Source organism: Mchenga conophoros, linkage group LG3, assembly GCF_057382185.1.
Source record: "Mchenga conophoros isolate Kocher_MC1m ecotype Shallow Benthic linkage group LG3, M_conophoros_male_GT1.1, whole genome shotgun sequence".
NCBI classification, from domain to species: domain Eukaryota; kingdom Metazoa; phylum Chordata; class Actinopteri; order Cichliformes; family Cichlidae; genus Mchenga; species Mchenga conophoros.
The window spans coordinates 40654610-40670069 of NC_140528.1; the positions used below are offsets into that span (position 1 = coordinate 40654610).

Sequence of the window (15460 nt, forward strand, 5' to 3'; positions counted from 1 at the left end):
GCCAGGCTTTTATATGGTTGTTGAAGAAGGCGTATTAAAGAACCACCGTGGATTACCGATACCAGCGTGGGTGTGTGTTCTTCCGACTAGCCTGCTAAGTGTTTTGCTGCCTCCTCTCAACCACGCAACACAACCCAAGGTTACAAGTGCAAGGTCACGTGGAATGATCTGTGGAAAGCAGAACCCCAGCGGATAAAATTCCTGATTCACGCAGTATATGATGTGCTACCAAGTCCATCAAATCTCTTCACTTGGGGGAAAGTAGAGACACCAGGCTGTCTTCTCTGTCAGAACAGAGGAACCCTGGAGCACATTTTAAGTTGCTGCCCAAAAGCCCTGGCCCAAGGACAATATCGCTGGCAACACGATCAAGTCCTGTAGGCTTTAGCGGATTTGATCTGAAGTGGGATCAGTCATAGTAAGAGCACCTGCTCAGTTAAGAACAAGGTAACAAGCTGGGGCTTGATCAACCCTGGCTGGGTCTCCTGGGAGAGGGGGTCTGATTGTTGAAAGACACGAAACCCCCAATGACCCCAGGTTACATCACTGATGATGTGTCCAGGGGCACATCATCAGTATTATCAACTTTAATGATGTATTTATTTAATTCATTTTGGCAGTCCTGACCCTTCGGCTGTCTTCATGAATTTATTTTAACACAAAGTTAACGCTGATTGAGTCAAAACCTTTGCTTTGGCCTGGTGGCCCTTCTCTTTAGTAGGTGTTTCTCCACAATAACAAACGGCATTTGGAAACTTGCTAAAAGCCCAATTGGGATAACCTCATGTTTTAAGGGAACATGTGTGTGTTCCCTCTTTTTCCTTTCAGGCTCATAGGGAACATTTTCTGCCCGGTTTTGTAGGGTCCTGATTATTAACCCTGGGCTTCTGAAAGCTCACACACACAAAGCCCGCTCTTAAAACATCCTAATTGGGCTTTCATCAAGACAGCAAAGATTCACAGAAAAGAACATCAGACACCAACTAGGGAGGATTAGAAAGACAAATGCAACAACATTGTCATCCCCTATGTAGCTTGTGTATCGGAAAAACTCAGGAGAGTCTTCTCCAAGCACAACACCCCAGTTTACTTCAGATCCAGCAACACACTCAGGCAAAGTGGTTCATCCCAGGAGACAAAACTCCAAAACACAAACTTAACAATGTCGTGTATGGTGTACAGTGTAGCGAGGAATGCTCGGACCTCTATATTGGAGAGACCAAGCAGCCACTTCATAAAAACATGGCACAACATAGAAGAGCCACCTCCACAGGATAAGACTCGTCTGTCCATCTGCAACTAAAGGACAAAGGTCACTCTTTCGAGGATGCCAATGTTCACATTTTGGAGAGAAGACAGATTGTTTGAAAGAGGAGTAAAAGAAACCATCTATGTCCGCTGTCAGTTGACCATTTTTCAACAGAGGCGGTGGTTTATGACACCACCTGTATGCCATCTATAATCCAGTTTCACCTCCAAGCTACTGAAAAAGGTACAGAGACTGTACTTCCTGAGAATTCACAGGAGAACATCACACAGAGACTGCTGGTGTCCTTCTACAAAGCCACCATTGAGAGTGTTCTAACCTATTGCATATGCATCTGGTACACTTGCTGCACAGTGGCTCAGAGGAAAGCACTCTAATGGATCATTAACACAGCCCAAAAAGATCACCGGCTGCCCTCTGCACACTGGAAGATCTACACAACACCCACTGTCTTAAAAAGGCCTAAAACATCATAAAAGATACCTCACATCCTGGTCACTCCCTGTTTGAACTTGTGCTCCTTTTCCCCGCACACACCAACGACAACACTCTCTAACATCCACCCCCCAAACACTATCAGCCAAATCACACACACATGCTCTCCTCAAGACTCTCTGTCATAGGTAGCTTATCTGACAGGCCGATTACCGATTCAAGACACTCAGTAAATCACATTGCTACCGGTGTGGATCAACTATGCCATAAGTGAGTGGCAATTCTGAACACAAAACACTGATAACACAACGGTCAACTAACTTGTAACCCAGTCTGTTACAATATAAATGTGGAGGTGCTATTAACATGTTTTGTTATAAAGGGCAGCTTACTGCCTTTAGCCTCATTCATGAGCATTACCAATTGTCTTCCAAAATCCAGAAGTCTGTGATGTGTTTCATAGTTTTGACAAAACCTTTGACAGCTAAACGTAACATGACCGAAACACCAACATAAAAAAACAACTGACATGAATCATATGTTAACCTTACTTATTTTTATTTTATTAACATGAACATTCTAACAGACAGCTGTTACTTAGAATACAGTTGAATAACTATTAAAAAACAGATGATTTAATATTTCGAGACAGTTAAAACTAATATTAGTTTTAACTCAAAATTCACAGTTAAAAAATTCCAACTCATATGAACACCAGATAATAGAGATAAAGATAAAGTGCTCTGTAGTTTTCTCAGTATCAGTCTCGTCCATTTCAATCCTGTTTTTCATCTTTAATCCAGCAGTTCTGCGCTCTGGAAACAAACAGCATTCACTTATCTTGTGCACAATATCGTGCCAACATTACATTATATCGAGCAGCAGCTGCCCATGTTAAACTGTGACTGTCACCAGGTAACATGGGTGTGTTTCTTGAATCAGCAGAAGTGTTAAACAGCTGACAGGTGACCAGGATGTATGCAGGTAAACTGAGGCTCTGTCGAGCTTATTGGTTGTGTCGTGAGGAAAATGTTGGCTCATTATTTACCGTAAATGTCGGGCTATAAGCCGCTACTTTTTGCACAAGCTTTGAACCCTGCGGCTTTTAGTCAGGTGCGGCTTTTCTATGGATTGTCCGTGATTTTTGTCATATCGTAAGACGATTTGTTTTGTGTGTTCCGCTGTTGTACGGCACTACGTTGCCTGGCGGAAGGATCGGGGTTCAAGAGTGGTATGTTAGTCACATGTCCGTCCGCCAGGCAACGTAGTGCCGTACAAGTAGCGCGAAAAACAAACTTCAAAGTAGCGCTACGCATTCAGCGGGAGGCGTGGATGATGAGCGGCGATAAACTTGCAAGTTATGCCCAAAAAGCAAGTTATGCCCAACTCCACCGGTGGATTCTGACAGCGTGGAAAAGTGTGAAAACATCCACGATCACCAACGGATTTTGAAGGGCTGGACTGCTGCATGATGGAGAGGAGGACACCGCCACGGCCCTTCTGAGGGTGTTCGACTCTGACACTGACAATGAGGATTTCTTTGGTTTTGAAAGTGACAACGAAGGAGAGAAGAAGAGTGGATGACGAAGCCATCCTGAGCCTGTTTGTATCCGACACTGGAGAAGAGGACTTTGGTGGTTTTAGTGCGCAGGAAGAAGAGAAAGATGGTGGTGAATGACTGACTTTTCTTCTTGTTAAAGCTGTGTCACTGCACCTGAGCCTAAAAGGTAGTCCGAATCTATTTTTCTGGTGTGCTGTAGGCTACTGTTATGTACTACATGTGCAAATATGTACCCATAACTTGTTTTTCAAAATATTAATAAAAGTGATGTCTCCAAACAGCCATCTCTTTCCTGACAATTCCCTTTGTGCATATTCTCTTACATATGATAAGTCAACATTGAAACACCTGCGGCTTTTGGTCAGGTGCGGCTAATGTATGTACAAAACAGGATTTTCCCCTGATTTTAGCTTGTGCGGCTAATATTTAGGTGCGCTTTGTAGTCCGGGAAATACGGTATATGACTGAAACATAGAGACAGTAGACCAGGCAGAATTTCAATTAAAATAATTTAATTGTTGTCTGAAGATAATATTGAGAGATATATGTATTTGTTGGAGCTGGAGAGGATGGAGACCTTTTTTGCTGAGTCTTTAATCTTGTTAAACCACATGATGAACCACTGACAGAAAGAGACAACCATTCTGTTATCGTCCTGAGTTTTCGGACTCAGTGGTTTTGTTTTGATTATTATTATCTTTTCATTTTGGTGTTATTCTGGTTAAGATTTTCTAGTTCTTAGGTTTTGGGTTATGTGCTCCCTCGGTTTTTTTGTGTCTAGTCTTTCCTGCCAATGTGTTTCTATCTGTACTGTTTTGTTTATTTATTTATAAAGCAAGTTTAATTACAACAGAAGTGTTGGCCAAAGTGCTGTACAAAGATATAAATTACACAATAAAATTATTTTTTGCAAATTTAGTGTGTTGGGCACCTGGGTTCAGTTTACTTTGAAGGTCTTTGTCTCATGTCAGTGTATTCTCTTTTGCTTACCTTGCCTTGTCCTGCCAAATTAGTTCCAGCTGTGTTTCCACCTGTTCCCTCATGTTCCTGCCTGTGTGTATGTCCTCCAGTGCTCGTTGTTGCCTCGTACCCTTACGCTCTGTGTGTGTGTGTGTGTGTTTCCCTCCATGCTTCTCGTCCCTAGTCTCTTTTCTCAAGGTTTCTCAGTATTTAGCATTGGTATTGGTTTGTTATTGCAAGTTTATTGTTTATGGAATTTTTCTGCAACTGCAGTAAAGCAGCCTCTTTGAGTTTATTCCTCCGTCTGACTGTCCTGCATTTGGTTCCTAGATCCACGCCACAGCCGAATCATGACACGTTGGTGAAAATAAGAATCTGCAGATGCAACATATGGAACTATCAGCTGACTGTTAGCAGAGCTAACGAAATTACCGAAAAGAATGGAGCACTTTAGCGAACACGTTCTATGCTGCCAACCTGAGCACACATGTGAAGATTACGCCACTACATTCAATATCAAAACAATATTTAAAGTGTAGTTGGTGACAGAAAAATTTTAAAACTTTTACTTACAGTTTAGATCACCACCACCATTGTTGCTTGTGAATTGAAATGATGTATTATTGTAGGGTCTACCTTACAGTATAAAACACCTTGAGGCAACTGTTGTTGTGATTTGGCACTATATAAATAAAATTGAATTGAAATGCATTCTGGGATACCTGGCTGCCTCAAGTCCACACTACCACCAGTTCATAGCAATTAATTATCTTGGAACCTTGGTCAATTAAGGGTTAAACTGTTGTTAAACATCAGCTGTTCTGCTGTAACAACAATGCTTTGTGGAAACTAAAGTCAACTATTGAAGAACACTGTTCACATCTGGGTTCTTTCTCATCCATGGTAAAAGCTGCTGCTCAGACTCTTTGGTTATTTTTTGACCAATATTTGACTTTTTATGCTCACATCAAGTCTGTAACCCACTCTAGCTTTTACCATTTAAGAAATATGGCTAAAGTCAGGACTGTTGTCTCCAAAGCTGAATTGGACATGCTTGTTCATGATCATTTCATGTCTCTCCTTTACCCATCTTATCTCATTGAATTTTATGATGAGTTTTAGATCAACAATGGCGTAGTTTGTGATCAAGGTGATGCTGTAACAATATCAACCCAAAGATCTTGCAACTCATACCATCAGTAAAAAGAATTCTTTATTGACTTGTTTATTAATATTTAAAAATTAATTGAAGAGGTGGAAAAAATACAAATAACTACTACCAGGCAATTATATTTATTTACTCAGAAAAGTGGAAAAATTATAAAACTTTTTCACCATGCCAGTGGCTGCTGGTTGGTTTCTAGGTGACTGAGTAAACAAAGAGATAACACTCTTCAGTCTCAAACACAAATAAAAGAAGATTTAAAGACACAGGTTGATGCTCCGGTTGTATTTAGGCTGAGGTTGTGGTTTAGTCTTTATTCTTTGTTTTCTTCAGTTAATAGAGGTATGTGTCATTTAGCCAGAACCAAACCAGAAGTCCAGTTTTCCCTTTGTGAAACCCACAGAAGTCTTGTTAGCATGTGAATGTCCTCTGGTCTGAGGTGCTGGGGGGACCAGTTAGAGACCAGCAGCTGGACATCAGTGGTTGGACTGGTGTACTACTTCAGTGAAGAGTAGACGACATCTGGCTCTGGTTTAAAGTCTGAACACAAACACAAACAGTTAGAACAACAGGAAACATGATTACAAGCTTTTTAGTTCAGTAAAGAACTCCAATCTCCATCTCTCTGCATCACACACAGTCCCAGTTTAGACTTTACTGGGAACCAGCTCCGATACAAATCACAGAGCTTCCATTCTGTTCACACTTTAGCTGCTTCTTCAAACCTAGAGCTCACAGATCTGTGCTGATCTTTAACTTTGATCACATGATTTCTTCTAGTTTGTTTCTTCTCTCAGCTTCAGTTTTTACCTTGAATTTTTACTTTGAATTTATTCCCTCTGCATTCCCTGTCTGTTCTCCCTCTGTTCCCTGGAGCTTATCTGTCATATTAGGGATTCGTTTAGAGTTGCAGCCTGAGCTTTAGGTTCACAGTTACATTTATATACACTGAACCCATTAATAGAAACTTTGTTCAATACAAACATCCACAAGAGGAACATGAGGCATATGACAAAAAAAAAATAAGAAACACCAGAACAGGTCCTCTGTAAACAAAGATTATCACCATTTTTTCTTCTTCTTTACATTTCAATAGAAACTGGCTTCTGTCAGGTTCTGTTTGTACTGTCCAAAGTGTTTCTTACTTATCAAAAAGTAGACAAAAACGTTTTCTAGAACATTATCACAAAAACATTATATTTAGTGTGACACAAAATACACTAAGTGTAGGAGCTAGTTTTATTCTGAGAGGAATAAAGAGGAACACACATCTGTAACTGCCCTCACTTCCTGCTGCTCATATCTCATTAAAGGAGCAGGTCAGTTATTCAGGAAATACTTTTCCATTAGTACCTACTCAGGTTAGCTCGCCACAGCTGTCAGGGTTTTCCATTAGGTCATAGTAACTGGTATCCGGTACTTTTTTAGTATCTACTGCACTGTGATACTATCCAAGGCCATCTGAAAATATCATGTCAACAAACTGCATGCCACCGATTGGACTGTCAGTGCCGTCCCTCGATGAGTCTTGAGAGCGTCACACCATTTGTGAAACCCAGAAATTGAAATAGCAAAGAAAAAACAACGCTGTGGTCCCCAAGTCTGACGAAGAGCCACAGACCGAGCAGCAGGTCTATTATGGCCTTGTCACCCACCTTTGTTGCGATGACCACTCACATTAGACTATAATGTGAGTCTAGTACCATTATAGTCTATGGTACTAGACTATAATGAAAAAATTACTTGATCCAAATCAAATCATGTTGAGTCGATCTGAGTCGGTACTAACGCAAAAGATTTTTTTTGTGTGACAGTGATGAGAAGTCTGTTTCACAAGTCCTGATGCGGTTAGCTTAGCTTAGCATGGTGAATGGAAACAAGGTGAGCAGATAGCTTTTCTCCGTCCAAAGTGAAAGATAAAAAGCAGCTGTACCTGGACCACGTTCTGATGGTTTTTAGTCAATAACTGACATATTCAGTTCTCTGTGACAGATCAAAAGCAGCTGGTTCACTCTCTGTAGAATAAAACACATTAAAATTATTGCAGGTACAACTGCAACAGCGTTGTGATATTATTGCAATACAGCCACATAAATAAGTTTTATTATTTAATATTAATTACTTTTATGCACCTTTTTACAGTTTTTCTTCTTTTTTTTGCCAACAAGCACACAGAAAAGCGAGGTGTCTCTAAGAACAAGAAAGGTGCACAACCACGAAGCTGCCATTATTTCCACACTGACGCGCTTCACCACAAAGCTCAAAGCAAACATGTTCTCACAGCATGAACACTATTATTAGCCAAAAGAGAAGTGTCTTGTGCTTCTGAGTATATGTAGCTGGTGTTATGAAGAGGTGATGTTGATTCTTCATTATCATGAAAACACACTGCAGGTTGCTGTGACTCACACAAAATTTTGCTAAAGACAAAAAACATTAACAAATTAATTTTGTTCAGTTTGAAAGTAACGTTTACCGGGTGTTTTAGGAGAAAGACTAAAAAAATATGATTTTGGTTGTTAAATTCAGTTTTGCGTTCATCAGGAGGAACAGAGAGAGCAGAGAAGCCGGGAAATGTTTTTGATGCATTAAATATAGGAAATACAGGCATAAGTGACCAACCACACTCACAGAGCTGTAAGCGTTCATCATCAGGGTGAAGTTTCAACACATTAGGATGTCACAGAAACTACAAAATTAACTTTATTAAAGTCAGGCTAAGAATTTAAGTAAAGACGCTGAGAAGGAATTTAAAATGATCTTTAACTCCAAATGATGTCTACATGATCCTTCCTGTTTTTAAAATGAACAACGCTGAGTCTCACCTTCGAGTTTCCTGTGAACATATCGTCTCACCAGCAGAACCAGTAACACCAGTAGAACCACAAAACAGAATGATCCAACAAATGACGACACAGAGAGAACCGCAGGAGAGAGTGATGGAGGAGGTGTGGATGTAGGTGGAGGTGTGGATGTAGGTGGAGGTGTGGTGGTGTGTTCCCCTAAAATAAAGCAAACACAGTCATTAAGTTGTCGTCACATTGTGAATGTTGAAAGCTGCAGAAACACAGACAGGTGAGTGTGTCACCTGTGACAGTGATCCAGCTGGATGGAGACTCTCCATGACCGCTGATGTCACACTTGTAGAGGCCTTCATCAGACCTGGAAACATGCTGGATGGTCATGTGACCTGTAGGCTGCTTCCTGATGAGGGAGCCATCTTTATAGAAAGCAGCTGGGAGGTTGGAGGGAGTGGTCTTTGTTTTACAGAGCAGAGTGACGTCATCTCCCTCCATCACAGGGAGGACAGGACTCTGCAGGATCACTGATCCACCTCAACACAGAGACAAACTACAGCATTTCATCCATTTACACACAGCTTCATCAACACTAACTCCACACACTCAGCTTACCAGTGACTGTCAGGTTAACCATGTTACTGATGGGACCCTCTCTGGACTCACACCAATAAACGCCACTGTCCCATGGAAAAACAGTGATGTTACAGGTCAAACCAGCTGGTTTTCCCCACCCATCTCCACATTGAGTCCTCTGTCTTGCATTTGTGTTTCTCCTCAGAGTCCATCCAGCAGAGCTGTCGTCCTCCTCACAGCTCAGAGACACAAAGTCTCCTTCAAAGAACTGAGAGCTGCTGGGACTCACAGTCAGACGAGCTGTGAGGGTTAAAATGAAAAACTGATGATCACTGTTTGCTTTTGTCAAAATCTGTTTTTTATCAGCTCAATAAAGTGCTGATAAAAAGCCTTCAGTTCAACTTGCCTCTGCATCACATCTCGAGTGCTGACATATGACATTATCACTACTTGAACCAGATCAGGTCAAATCAGTGAGCATTAATCAGGTGACAGAAGAAGGTTACTGACCTTGGTTTGTTGTGCAGCTCAGCAGTGAGATCAGAACTAAAGAGAAATGACACTCAGGTTGATTTTAGGTGAACATAAAGAACAACTCAACACAAACAGCACTAACAACTGGACCGTTATGATGCCTCTAATACTACAATCATTTCAACAGCAGATGCTGAAAAGCAACTATTGAAAATCTCACAATTTTTTCTTCTGCCTCTAGTTTGGCATTTTTAAATAGCAGCTCTGAAAGTTAACAAAATTATATGAATATATTAATAATAAAAATATATATGTTCACGTGACTACACTGTGAATATACACAATATATTAGCTTAAAAAATACCAGAGTAAAGTCATGTGTCCACTGTGCAGCTGTGTTGATATAATGAGTGAATGATTTGATCTTTTCACTGCCTGCTGTGTTTCCTCGACTCCTGAGCAAAGATAAAGAGTCAGTTCAGACCTGCAGTTGGTCCTCGTGGTGTTTGAACTTGAATTCAGCCTGATTTGTTTTTCATGTCTTCTCCTCCATCATCAGTTATCAGGAGAGCAGACAGTCAAAGTACAAGAATTCAAACAAACACAGAGATTCTACTTACAGAGCAGACACAGCACAGATGTTTCCTTCATCGTCCTTCTCACTCATTTGAGCTTTTTTTCATTTCTGTCACTGACACCAAGTAAAGCCCGCCCTCTTCCTCTGAGTCTGTGGTTTATCTATAAGTACAAAGACTGTGGGTGTCTCACTACATGTGATAACATTATAAAAAACACATGTATATATTTCTGTCACCGTCACACCTAGTAAAGTCCTCCGTCTTCTTTTGAAGATGTCCTGTTTCTTTCTTAGTACAGACACGGTGGTACAACTGATGCCCCGGAAGTAGTGCTGAATATCCGTTTCATTAAAGAATCTATTCTTAAATATGTCACATTGCAATGCCCATGTATTATAAAAAAAGTAATAAGTTTTATATGAGGATCAATAAAGCACATTGTACTCAGTGAAACTTCACAGTTTATTCACAAACGTTAAAGAGGATCTAACGTCTATCCAATCTATCCTCTGCTCTCAGTGATCTGTATTTTGGTTGATGAACAAATCCATGTCCATGTAGTGGACGTCCCCCTCAGTGAGAGAGGCAGATATGAGCTGAAACACAGGAATTAAACCAGGGACGCTGCTGTTATGGAGCTGAACTGGAACCATTCAGACACTGAGGCCCTCTGAACACATTTTAATTACAGCTGTGCAGAGACACACTGATGACTGACTGGAACACTATGATTCACATTTTACATGAACACCATCCTCACACATGGTTTATATATGACCACTAGAGGGAGATGTTGGACTTTAAACACTTTAATGAATACAAGCAGCTCATCAGTGATGCTTCCTCAGTTTGTTCTGAGGAATAAACGAGCTGATCATGTGCAGTTCCTAATAAAATGTCAGTATTTTATTCAACGCGTTATTAAAAAATATATTTACTTAAATATGCCGCTAAGACTGGTGGACCTAAATCTTCACCACCACCTCTTTATACATACAAGCGAAAGGGGAGTGAGCGGGTCAGCGCTCAGGGCACAGAAACTAAGCTGGCTTCAAACACCATTTATTTCCATAAAATAAAAAAAACAGTCACAAATACAAGATAAAATTCCCCGTATACAATAAAAATAGTGTTGCAACCCGCTAAAAACCCTGCCGGCAGAAATAACTATGCACTATTAAAACAAGGCTAAAACATGTTTTCCATATGCTAAAATTACCCTCCCACAGTCCCATAATCCCACAGTCCAGCCACACATGGGCGAGTGGTCCTTGTATGAAAGAGACAGGAGAGGAACTTCTCTTCCGGGATGGTAAAACACGCCAGCAGCAGACCAGGGAGGAGGCTCCTATCGCAGACCTGTCTCCTCCTGACAGTGCGTCGCCGCACAGTCCCGCCCCACTCCACACCTGAACACGGCATCCCTCGTCTCACCGTCAGATGCAGGCAGAAGGGCATCCATGCCCTGTTGTGAATTGCGGCCATCGCCACCCACTGTTGCTGTTCCTGCCGTTGGGACTGGATCGCCGAACAGCACCCCACAGTCAGGCAGCAGTTCCTTCAACACACGTGCGGCCTTGCACGCGTTCCTTTTTCTCCTGCTCACCTTTCGTGTGTCACTCCTCTCTTTGTCTCTGCGCTCGCTATCCCCTTTAACAGGTCAACCTGGCGGCTGATAGGCCACCTTGGGGAACGCCCCCACCTCACAGGTGGCTACAATTGTCTGTTTAGTCCACAGTGGATTAAAGGAACATGGTACAACATTAACACACATAATATAAATATGAGGATAAAACCATGCCGTATAAATATAAATAAACAAACATGCAATATAAATATCACAAAATAAATATCATAAAATCAACACTATGTACCAATACACAGATTGATAAAACATAAAAACACAAATTTCCACTGTGTGACATGTGGTCATAAATATGATGATCAGACTAATTTTTAACATGTATGGACATCCTGATTCAATTTCAATTCAATTCAATTTTATTTATATAGCGCCAAATCACAACAAAAGTTGCCTCAAGGTGCTTCATAGATACAGAGAAAAACCCAACAATCATATGACCCCCTATGAGCAAGCACTTTGGCAATAGTGGGAAGGAAAAACTCCCTTTTAACAGGAAGAAACCTCTGGCAGAACCAGGCTCAGGGAGGGGCGGGCATCTGCCGTGGGGTGAGAGAAGGAAGACAGGATAAAAGACATGCTGTGGAAGAGAGACAGAGGTTAATAACAGATATGATTCAATGCAGAGAGGTCTATTAACACATAGTGAGTGAGAAAGGTGACTGGAAAGGAAAAACTCAATGCATCATGGGAATCCCCGGCAGCCTACGTCTATTGCAGCATAACTAAGGGAGGATTCAGGGTCACCTGGTCCAGCCCTAACTATATGCTTTAGCAAAAAGGAAAGTTTTAAGCCTAATCTTAAAAGTAGAGATAGTGTCTGTCTCCCGAATCCAAACTGGAAGCTGGTTCCACAGAAAAGGGGCCTGAAAACTGAAGGCTCTCCCTCCCATTCTACTTTTAAATACTCTAGGAACAACAAGTAGGCCTGCAGAGCGAGAGCGAAGTGCTCTAATAGGGTGATATGGTACTACAAGGTCATTAAGATAAGATGGGGCCTGATTATTTTCAGGCGTTGTGTGCGGTGGCGAGGAAGGGATGACCCACATGCAGGACTCTTGGTGCAGAACGAGGTTTATTGAATAAGTAGACAACAGATGATAGGATGGATGGCTGGCTGACTGGACTGAACACACGACAGGAACAACATCATCATCAATGACACGACACCGATCGGATGGAACTGAGGACTTAAATACACGCTGGGTGATGAATGATTAGAAACCGTTGAGTACGCAGCTGAACTTAGTCTGACTAATGATACATGGAAATAACTGGAACACAATACGCAGGCAGTATGCTGGCACGGAAAACAGATGTGAAAATAAACTGAACATGACAAAACAGAAAACACTGGGTCAACGACCCAGGAACCCTGACAATTATTTAAGACCTTGTATGTGAGGAGCAGGATTTTGAATTCATTTCTGGATTTAACAGGAAGCCAATGAAGGGAAGCCAAAACAGGAGAAATATGCTCTCTCTTTCTAGTCCCTGTCAGTACTCTTGCTGCAGCATTTTGGATTAGCTGAAGGCTTTTGAGTGAGTTTTTTGGACATCCTGATAATAATGAATGATCAGCTGTACAGTACAGTAAACATATTTAATAATCAGAGTCAGAAGTAAAAATTGCTTTCTTTTTGCAGACTGCAGACTGTTCTTTGCTGTTAATGTGCAGCCACTGAGTTTTAATGCTTGCTTAAAAGTTGCAGCACTGCATGGCCCAGACCTCCCTCTCCCCAGCCACCTCCTCCAGCTTATCCGGGGGAATACCAAGGCGTTCCCAGGCCAGCCGAGAGATATAATCTCTCCAGCGTGTCCTGGGTCTGCCCTCCTCCTCCCAGTGGGACATGCCTGGAACACCTCACCCAGGAGGCGCCCAGGGGGCATCCTTGTCAGATGCCCGAACCACCTCAGCTGGCTCCTTTCGATGTGGAGCAGCAGCTGCTCTACTCTGAGCCCCTCCCGGATGACCGAACTTCTCACCCTATCTCTAAGGGAGAGGCCAGCCACCCTTCGGAGGAAGCTCACTTCTGCCGCTTGTATCCGCGATCTCGTTCGTTCGGTCACTACCCACAGCTCGTGGCCATAGGTGAGGGTAGGGACGTAGATCGACCGGTAAATTGAGAGCTTCGCTTTTACACTCAGCTCCCTCTTCACCACGACGGACCGGTGCAGCGTCCGCATTACTGCAGCTGCAGCCCCAATCCGTCTGTCGATCTCCGGCTCTCTTCTCCCATCACTCGCGAACAAGACCCCGAGATACTTGAACTCCTCCACTTGGGGCAGGAACTCATCCCCGACCCGGAGTGGGCACTCCACCCTTTTCCGGCTGAGAACCATGGCCTCAGATTTGGAGGTGCTGATCCTCATTCCCGCTGCTTCATACTCGGCTGCGAACCGTTCCAGTGCGAGCTGGAGGCCCTCACCCGATGAAGCCAACAGAACCACATCATCTGCAAAAATCAGAGATGAGATTCTGAGGCCACCAAAGTGAAAGCCCTCCGCCACTTGGCTGCGCCTAGAAATTCTGTCCAAAAAAAATTATGAACAGAACCGGAGACAAAGGGCAGCCCTGGCGGAGCCCATCACCCACCGGGAACGAGTCCGACTTATTGCCAGCAATGCGAACCAAGCTCTTGCAACGGTTGTATAGGGATCGAATGGCCCGTAGCAATGGGCCAGACACCCCATACTTCCACAACACCTCCCACAGGACACCCCGAAGTGTCCTGTGGGAGGTCGAATGCCTTCTCCAAGTCCACAAAACACATGTAGACTGGTTGGGCAAACTCCCATGCACCCTCAAGTATCCTTGAGAGGATAAAGAGCTGGTCCAGTGTTCCGCGACCAGGACGAAAACCGCATTGTTCCTCCTGTATCTGAGGTTCGACTAGCGGACGAACTCTCCTTTCCAGCACCCTGGCATAGACTTTCCCAGGGAGGCTGAGGAGTGTGATCCCCCTGTAGTTGGAACACACCCTCCGGTCCCCCTTCTTAAAGATGGGGACCACCACCCCGGTCTGCCAGTCCACAGGTACCGCCCCTGATCTCCACGCAACATTGCAGAGGCGTGTCAACCAGGACAGCCCTACAACGTCCAGAGCCTTCAGGAACTCGGGGCGGACCTCATCAACACCAGGGGCTCTGCCACCAAGGAGTTGTTTAACTGCCTCAGTGACCTCGCCCCCGGAAATTGGCGGGTCATTCCCCTCATCCCCAGACTCTGCTTCCTCCTCGGAAGACGTGTCAGTGGAATTAAGGAGGTCCTCGAAGTATTCCTTCCACCGCCCGACAATTTTCTCAGTCGACGAAACTAATAATGTCCAATATAATGTGATCCAACACTGATGAAGATTAAAGTACACTAAAGTACATTGATTCTGCAGTAAATGCACCCTAATGTTTAAACACATGATGTCTGTGATGCACTGTCTTCCAAGTAACCTAACAGTGAGCAACACTGCCACCATGAGGTTCAAGTAAAACATTACATGATATAATTCGGCAAAAAGACATTTCACTTAAAATTTAGGGAACTTCAAATCAAATCAAATCACTTTTTATTGTCACATCACATGTGCAGGCACACTGGCACAGCACATGCGAGTGAAATTCTTGTGTGCGAGCCCCACAAGCAACAGAGATGTGCAAACACAACAACACAAACGAGCAAAATACAAGAATGGCCAACCTGAAACTAATAAATATATGTACAATATATAATAGTGTATGCATTTCTGGATGTGTATACTAAATATTTTCCTACGTGTGTGTGTGTGTGTGTGTGTGTGTGTGTGTGTGTATACACATTTTTACAAATTAAATAGTAAAAAAATAAAATAAAATAAAATAATAATAATAATAATAAAATATATAAAATATACAGAGTTGAATATGTGCAAAACAAGTGGCATTTATATACAGTGTGGAGTGCATAATGTTGAAGTTCCAGTAGTGAAGCTGAGGTGTCTATGACGTGTTCAGCAGTCTGATGGCCTGAT

The 15460-nt window shown here is 42.6% G+C and overlaps 1 pseudogene; it reads left to right on the forward strand.

Annotated features, from left to right (window-relative positions):
- LOC146578653 (uncharacterized) overlaps positions 1-15460 on the forward strand; it is a 563460-nt pseudogene that overhangs the window by 987 nt on the left and 547013 nt on the right.